This window comes from Pseudophryne corroboree, chromosome 9 (genome assembly GCF_028390025.1).
Source record: "Pseudophryne corroboree isolate aPseCor3 chromosome 9, aPseCor3.hap2, whole genome shotgun sequence".
In the NCBI taxonomy this organism is placed as follows: Eukaryota; Metazoa; Chordata; class Amphibia; order Anura; family Myobatrachidae; genus Pseudophryne; species Pseudophryne corroboree.
Window position 1 is genome coordinate 464317039 of NC_086452.1, and position 8967 is coordinate 464326005.

General features: G+C 42.4%; 2 long non-coding RNA genes across 2 annotated transcripts; both read right to left on the bottom strand.

Annotated features, from left to right (window-relative positions):
* Positions 1-258: 258 nt before the first annotated feature.
* On the bottom strand, positions 259-1012 carry LOC134957150 (uncharacterized). The gene is made up of 3 exons (XR_010186498.1): positions 916-1012; positions 724-842; positions 259-495 (listed from the first exon to the last, which is right to left on the bottom strand). It is a non-coding gene; the product is annotated as an uncharacterized LOC134957150 (long non-coding RNA).
* A 2908-nt stretch (positions 1013-3920) lies between these two features.
* On the bottom strand, positions 3921-6103 carry LOC134957151 (uncharacterized). The gene is made up of 3 exons (XR_010186499.1): positions 6040-6103; positions 5848-5966; positions 3921-5619 (listed from the first exon to the last, which is right to left on the bottom strand). It is a non-coding gene; the product is annotated as an uncharacterized LOC134957151 (long non-coding RNA).
* Between the last annotated feature and the right edge of the window lie 2864 nt (positions 6104-8967).

An 8967-nucleotide genomic window follows, 5' to 3' on the forward strand; every position in this document is an offset into this window, starting at 1 on the left:
TCAACTATGTAAAGAACAAAGTATTTAATAAGAATATTTCATTCATTCAGATCTAGGATGTGTTATTTTAGTGCTCCCTTTGTTTTTTTGAGCAGTGTGTATATATATATATATATATATATACATACATACACACACAGTATGTGTGTATATAAATATATATATATATATATATATATATACTGTATGTATATATATATATATATATATATACATAAAAAAGCATATATATATATATATATATATATATATAGTCTTGGAAGATCCTGCACTCTCATCAAAAGTAATAACGACGGCGGGTGCTCCTAATGACCAGAGAGGCCACCAATATACCACAACAACCACCTAGGTGGAAGGTGCACTCACGCCCAGAAATTAGTCTCTGAAGTCACTTGTAAATTCAGTATATTTTTATTCGGGTTCACTGTTGATGCCGTATTTCATCGACGTTTCGGTCCTTATGCGGACCTTTATCAAGATTGGCACTTAAATCACCTATACAATCAGAAACAGTTACAATTAATATGTATAAGAACCCAGATTTATTCAACACCAACACCACCAGTGCCTCCCAGGCCCTGAAGACTGTCACAAAAACCAGAAAACGTATTAAAAAGCTGTTTTTTTATATATGTAAAAAAGAGATACTTGGAAATAATCCACGTGTGATGAAAGAGACACCTCCACCATTAGGACTATCTGTTTAGATAGGCAAATGATTACCTGGACGGCAAGCCAGATCACTCAGATGTGTGGAATGGCCTTCAAAGTTGGCAACATGCCTGATCACATAATGAAGTTAAAAAGCCTATAACGTAGGGGAAGCTGCAAGGCGTAGTCACCTATTAGATAAATAACAGAGTAACTACACCATAAGAAAATACACTAACAACGTCATTTTGGAAAAGATCATACCTAGTTACATGTAGAAATAGCTCATGGCAGCTTGTGGGCTCTGTACATGTGTCAGACACTCAGTCTGTAAGGAGGCACAACAGGAAAAAATAATCACCAACCGTAATCATGTGTCAGAAGGGAGCTGCAGGAGAACCATACTCACTGCTCAAGTGTCCAGAGCCAAATGGAAGCTGCATAAAGTTCAGCCTCAGCTGAGCACTATTTAAGGATCAACCACAGGAAGTGCCAATTAGGGAGATTAGTATAAACCCAGTCTCTCATTAACTGATCACCTCTCAGATAACTAACTCAGACCAACTGGGAAAAAAGTTACAGGGTTCACAGGACAGGCAGTGGCTATCGCTAACGCACGGCTACTTAAATGAGTGTATTTTAACGATTTGGAAGGGCAACTGCCGGAGACGCGTCTTTTGCGTTCCACCGACCGGAACACCATGCGTTCCATTCCGCGGAAGAGGCGCTGGCCGGAAGTCTCTGCGTTCCACTCGCGGAAAGAACCGTAATTAGGCTTATCCACTGGCTAATGTTTAAAGGAGGTGTACAACCTAGAGGGGGGTGTTCTCAGAGAATGAACACTCCCCCAGGTGGAATCATCAATGTACAGGTTCACTCATAGCTCACAGGGACTCGGAGGTATACCGGAGGTCTCCTCACGTATAATCCTGGATTAACCTATGTGTAGCCTGTCAATCACCACAGAAGAAAAAGAGTGCAAATGTAAATAATGATCCATAATATGAAATGTCAAAAATGTCAAAAATGACATAAGAGGGCACCAGATCAAATGACCACAACTCACCCTACGCATACAAACTAACATATATCTGATCAACAAAGGCAAATTGAATACTGATGTGAGTGTAATATCTTTATAGTAATACATTGGTATAATGTAGTAAAAGATTTTAAATAATAAAAGGGAATAGTGGGTGGTGTGGTCATTGAAATTGGTGGACCCTCGTGACTAGTATAGGACCTGGGAAGGCTCCGGGAAACAACAGAAAAATATATATAAAAAACATAAGCAAGGACGTATAAATAACTGTCCTTACTTTCTTAATCTATATACATAAAAAGAACATACAAAAATGAAAAAAATAAAACATAGAACATATAAAACACAAATCGAAACCCAGCCTGTATGTGCTGATTGTATCACAGTGCCCTATGTCCCTGAAACATACAAAGTGTGTTCCAAGGTATCCAATCAACTATGGCAAAATAAAATTCTAAAGAAAAATATTAAGGGGGTTGGCCTCATTGAGGCCCTTTGGTGACACTGTATTGAGTTTGTGTATCCAAAAGCTTTCCTTCTGTTTAAGTAACAAGGTGCGATCGCCTCCACTAACAGGTGGCGGCACCCAGTCAATCAGCTGACACTTCAGGGCAGATACTTGATGTCTAACTGACAAAAAGTGCCGTGCTACCGGTTTGTCAGAAAAGCCCACATTGAGGGCCGTGTGTATGGATGACCGATGGTTTGCCATCCTGTCGCGAAAGGGACGCGCGGTTAGTCCGACATAACATAACCCACATGGGCACTTTAGAAGGTAGACGACATGATCCAGTCGACAGTGGAGATGATATCTGATAAAGATTTTTTTCCCTGTGTGTGGGTGATACAAAAAAGGACCAGTGATCATAGATCTGCACGTTGTGCACCCCCCGCAGGAAAAACTGCCAGGTTTGGCTTGCATAAGCTGGATTTGAGATGTGTTCTGTTCAGGGAAAATCGTGGGTCTCATTAGTAATTGCTTTAGGTTGGCCCCTCGTTTGTATGCAACCATAGGAGCAGGTGTTTTAAGAAAAGGCAAACTGTTGTCGGTGGCTATTATTGGCCAATGTTTCCGTAGGGCCTTTCTGGTTGCACTTGTGGAACCATCATACTGAGTGGAACAAATCATCCGATTGTTACGAATGGGGTTTTTAACCTGTTGTCCATGAAAAATGCTGTTCGCTTTATTGAGACAGCGAGTAAGTACACTGCTAGTGTACCCTCGCTCCAGAAAGCGAGAAGTGATCTCGTTACATTGTTGATCTTTGAGTGCTGCGTTGGAATTGATCCTCATGGCTCTGAGGTACTGGGATATGGGCAATCCTTCTTTGAGGGCTGGGGGATGATGGCTGCTAGCATGCAAGGTCAGATTGCGGTCAGTGGGTTTACGGTACAACGAGGTGTCCAGTCGGTCACCATTTCTGGTGATACTGACATCCAGGAAAGTGATGTTAGTGGCCGATACTGTGTATGTGAACTTGATAGGATTATCCAAAGCATTCAATTGGTTCACCATGTCAAGAAACTCAGACTCGGTGCCCTCCCACAGCAAGAAGACGTCATCAATGTACCGTTTAAAGAAGGCAATCTTGTGCCCATACCTAGGTAACAGGTACGTATGTTCATAGTGCGCCATGAACAGATTAGCGTAGGCGGGGGCCAAATTCGACCCCATCGCGGTTCCGGCGATTTGAAGAAAATAATCATTTTTATACATAAAGTGGTTGCACGTAAGAACCAATGAGGTCAGTTCCAACACAAACTCAGTGGGGTAATCTTTGCAGGGGCTGTTGGAAAGAAATTGACGTATAACATCCAAACCTAAGTGGTGTGGTATAACGGTATAAAGGGACCCCACATCCATAGTGGCCAGAAGAGTGCCTTCACTAAGATGGGTAAATGTCCGTAGATGTGTGAGGAAATCCCCAGTGTCCTTTAAATAGCTATCAGTTTTTAATACCAAAGGCTGTAGGATACTGTCAATAAAGACAGCAATTGGCTGTAACAGAGAGCCTTCCGCGGCAATAATGGGTCTGCCGGGAGGGTGAACTAATGTCTTATGAATTTTGGGCAGAGTGTATAGGATGGGACACCTGGGTGAATTGATGGTCAAATATTTTAATGTGTCTTCACTTATGTAGCCCTGCTCAAAACCTAACTTCAGAAATTGATCGATTTTAGATTTAATTTTAGGAACCGGATTGGTGGTTAATTTCTGATAGGTCATGTCATCTGCTAATTGTCGGTTGATCTCCATGTCATAGTCAGTCCAATCTTGGACGACTATTGCTCCTCCCTTATCCGCCGGGCGGATGACTATATGGGGAGAATCCTTTAAAGTTTTTAATGCTTTCCTCTCGGCTATGGACAGGTTATCAAACATCCTTTTGGGGGGTGAGCTCTCAGAGTCTCTTTGGACTAACCGTAAATAAGTTTTGATGCTGGGATTGGAGGATGGAGGATCGAATGTCGATTTGGGTCTGAATTGAGGTATCTCTTTGTTAGTGGATTTGTTAGCAAAGAACTCCCGCAGACGGAGGGAGCGGCCAAATTTATACTGATCTATAGTTTGTTGGAATGAATTAATTCTGCATGTGGGGACGAAAGATAAACCTCGGGCAAGAAGTTTAGTTTCCGCTGGACTCAGTTCTACGCTAGATAGATTAAAGACATTGTCACCTACTGTCTCCTCCTCCCTCTTCTCTTGGTACCCCCCTCTCCTCGGGTGCGGTCTGTGCCGCTTCTGAGAACCCTGGAACGGGTAGAGGAGGCCTCTCCTCCTCGATCTAAAAAACGAGTGGAGTCGTTGTTCCCTTCGTAATAATCGGTGTCTGAGGTAGAGGCGGAGGAAACAAATTCATGGGCAAAAGGTTGGGCCCTTCGCCTAGTGTATTGTCTATTCTGACGTTCACTAGTATTGTTTCCAAGTAACCAGCGGTATACAGTATGCGTTTGGTAGTCGTTAGTTACAGTGGACAATTTTTTTCGTTTAAAAGAAATTAGATCACGTTTATAAGTGTCCACCTGTGTCTGTAGACGTTCGATCCAATTTTGGGTTTTGTCATTCTGCAGCACGGTGGTGTGAGATTTGATGGTAATATCCACTTCAGTAGATAATTTCTTTAACTCAATGCCAACTTCCTCCACTACCAGGGTCATGAGGTCAAGCGAACATTTGTTCAATACTCCACACCACCGGCTGCAGAAGACAGGGTTGTTTCTACCCAATGTTGGAACGTTAGAAATACGGAAACCCCGGGGGATTTGTTTTCTCCTGAGGTATTCCGACAAAAATTGACCATGTAAAGTCAAATCAACCTCTTTTTGTCTGTGTTTAAGCACTTTGTAAAACAAATCCACAGGGGTTTCGGCTGGTAAGGCCTCAAACTCTAATTTATCGAATAGTAATTTTTCAGTGTCCTCATCCGTAAATGAAACTATACCAGTTTCAGCTTTGGCCAGTAGGCCATCATCCAACAAATATACCCCGCTCTGAGTCATAACACTCTTTAGACTGGAAAACTCAAACAGGTATAGCAATTAGATTAATAACATACTAAACATGACAAACAAAACATGTAAGGTTCCCGGAAATAAAGGTGGTGATCGGTGAGGAAGTCCAATCCGGTATGTTGGATGGGTGTCAGGAAGTAGGAACTGCATATAGTAGTTCGAACAAATGTAGTCTTGGAAGATCCTGCACTCTCATCAAAAGTAATAACGACGGCGGGTGCTCCTAATGACCAGAGAGGCCACCAATATACCACAACAACCACCTAGGTGGAAGGTGCACTCACGCCCAGAAATTAGTCTCTGAAGTCACTTGTAAATTCAGTATATTTTTATTCGGGTTCACTGTTGATGCCGTATTTCATCGACGTTTCGGTCCTTATGCGGACCTTTATCAAGATTGGCACTTAAATCACCTATACAATCAGAAACAGTTACAATTAATATGTATAAGAACCCAGATTTATTCAACACCAACACCACCAGTGCCTCCCAGGCCCTGAAGACTGTCACAAAAACCAGAAAACGTATTAAAAAGCTGTTTTTTTATATATGTAAAAAAGAGATACTTGGAAATAATCCACGTGTGATGAAAGAGACACCTCCACCATTAGGACTATCTGTTTAGATAGGCAAATGATTACCTGGACGGCAAGCCAGATCACTCAGATGTGTGGAATGGCCTTCAAAGTTGGCAACATGCCTGATCACATAATGAAGTTAAAAAGCCTATAACGTAGGGGAAGCTGCAAGGCGTAGTCACCTATTAGATAAATAACAGAGTAACTACACCATAAGAAAATACACTAACAACGTCATTTTGGAAAAGATCATACCTAGTTACATGTAGAAATAGCTCATGGCAGCTTGTGGGCTCTGTACATGTGTCAGACACTCAGTCTGTAAGGAGGCACAACAGGAAAAAATAATCACCAACCGTAATCATGTGTCAGAAGGGAGCTGCAGGAGAACCATACTCACTGCTCAAGTGTCCAGAGCCAAATGGAAGCTGCATAAAGTTCAGCCTCAGCTGAGCACTATTTAAGGATCAACCACAGGAAGTGCCAATTAGGGAGATTAGTATAAACCCAGTCTCTCATTAACTGATCACCTCTCAGATAACTAACGGTTCTTTCCGCGAGTGGAACGCAGAGACTTCCGGCCAGCGCCTCTTCCGCGGAATGGAACGCATGGTGTTCCGGTCGGTGGAACGCAAAAGACGCGTCTCCGGCAGTTGCCCTTCCAAATCGTTAAAATACACTCATTTAAGTAGCCGTGCGTTAGCGATAGCCACTGCCTGTCCTGTGAACCCTGTAACTTTTTTCCCAGTTGGTCTGAGTTAGTTATCTGAGAGGTGATCAGTTAATGAGAGACTGGGTTTATACTAATCTCCTTAATTGGCACTTCCTGTGGTTGATCCTTAAATAGTGCTCAGCTGAGGCTGAACTTTATGCAGCTTCCATTTGGCTCTGGACACTTGAGCAGTGAGTATGGTTCTCCTGCAGCTCCCTTCTGACACATGATTACGGTTGGTGATTATTTTTTCCTGTTGTGCCTCCTTACAGACTGAGTGTCTGACACATGTACAGAGCCCACAAGCTGCCATGAGCTATTTCTACATGTAACTAGGTATGATCTTTTCCAAAATGACGTTGTTAGTGTATTTTCTTATGGTGTAGTTACTCTGTTATTTATCTAATAGGTGACTACGCCTTGCAGCTTCCCCTACGTTATAGGCTTTTTAACTTCATTATGTGATCAGGCATGTTGCCAACTTTGAAGGCCATTCCACACATCTGAGTGATCTGGCTTGCCGTCCAGGTAATCATTTGCCTATCTAAACAGATAGTCCTAATGGTGGAGGTGTCTCTTTCATCACACGTGGATTATTTCCAAGTATCTCTTTTTTACATATATAAAAAAACAGCTTTTTAATACGTTTTCTGGTTTTTGTGACAGTCTTCAGGGCCTGGGAGGCACTGGTGGTGTTGGTGTTGAATAAATCTGGGTTCTTATACATATTAATTGTAACTGTTTCTGATTGTATAGGTGATTTAAGTGCCAATCTTGATAAAGGTCCGCATAAGGACCGAAACGTCGATGAAATACGGCATCAACAGTGAACCCGAATAAAAATATACTGAATTTACAAGTGACTTCAGAGACTAATTTCTGGGCGTGAGTGCACCTTCCACCTAGGTGGTTGTTGTGGTATATTGGTGGCCTCTCTGGTCATTAGGAGCACCCGCCGTCGTTATTACTTTTGATGAGAGTGCAGGATCTTCCAAGACTACATTTGTTCGAACTACTATATGCAGTTCCTACTTCCTGACACCCATCCAACATACCGGATTGGACTTCCTCACCGATCACCACCTTTATTTCCGGGAACCTTACATGTTTTGTTTGTCATGTTTAGTATGTTATTAATCTAATTGCTATACCTGTTTGAGTTTTCCAGTCTAAAGAGTGTTATGACTCAGAGCGGGGTATATTTGTTGGATGATGGCCTACTGGCCAAAGCTGAAACTGGTATAGTTTCATTTACGGATGAGGACACTGAAAAATTACTATTCGATAAATTAGAGTTTGAGGCCTTACCAGCCGAAACCCCTGTGGATTTGTTTTACAAAGTGCTTAAACACAGACAAAAAGAGGTTGATTTGACTTTACATGGTCAATTTTTGTCGGAATACCTCAGGAGAAAACAAATCCCCCGGGGTTTCCGTATTTCTAACGTTCCAACATTGGGTAGAAACAACCCTGTCTTCTGCAGCCGGTGGTGTGGAGTATTGAACAAATGTTCGCTTGACCTCATGACCCTGGTAGTGGAGGAAGTTGGCATTGAGTTAAAGAAATTATCTACTGAAGTGGATATTACCATCAAATCTCACACCACCGTGCTGCAGAATGACAAAACCCAAAATTGGATCGAACGTCTACAGACACAGGTGGACACTTATAAACGTGATCTAATTTCTTTTAAACGAAAAAAATTGTCCACTGTAACTAACGACTACCAAACGCATACTGTATACCGCTGGTTACTTGGAAACAATACTAGTGAACGTCAGAATAGACAATACACTAGGCGAAGGGCCCAACCTTTTGCCCATGAATTTGTTTCCTCCGCCTCTACCTCAGACACCGATTATTACGAAGGGAACAACGACTCCACTCGTTTTTTAGATCGAGGAGGAGAGGCCTCCTCTACCCGTTCCAGGGTTCTCAGAAGCGGCACAGACCGCACCCGAGGAGAGGGGGGTACCAAGAGAAGAGGGAGGAGGAGACAGTAGGTGACAATGTCTTTAATCTATCTAGCGTAGAACTGAGTCCAGCGGAAACTAAACTTCTTGCCCGAGGTTTATCTTTCGTCCCCACATGCAGAATTAATTCATTCCAACAAACTATAGATCAGTATAAATTTGGCCGCTCCCTCCGTCTGCGGGAGTTCTTTGCTAACAAATCCACTAACAAAGAGATACCTCAATTCAGACCCAAATCGACATTCGATCCTCCATCCTCCAATCCCAGCATCAAAACTTATTTACGGTTAGTCCAAAGAGACTCTGAGAGCTCACCCCCCAAAAGGATGTTTGATAACCTGTCCATAGCCGAGAGGAAAGCATTAAAAACTTTAAAGGATTCTCCCCATATAGTCATCCGCCCGGCGGATAAGGGAGGAGCAATAGTCGTCCAAGATTGGACTGACTATGACATGGAGATCAACCGACAATTAGCAGATGACATGACCTATCAGAAAT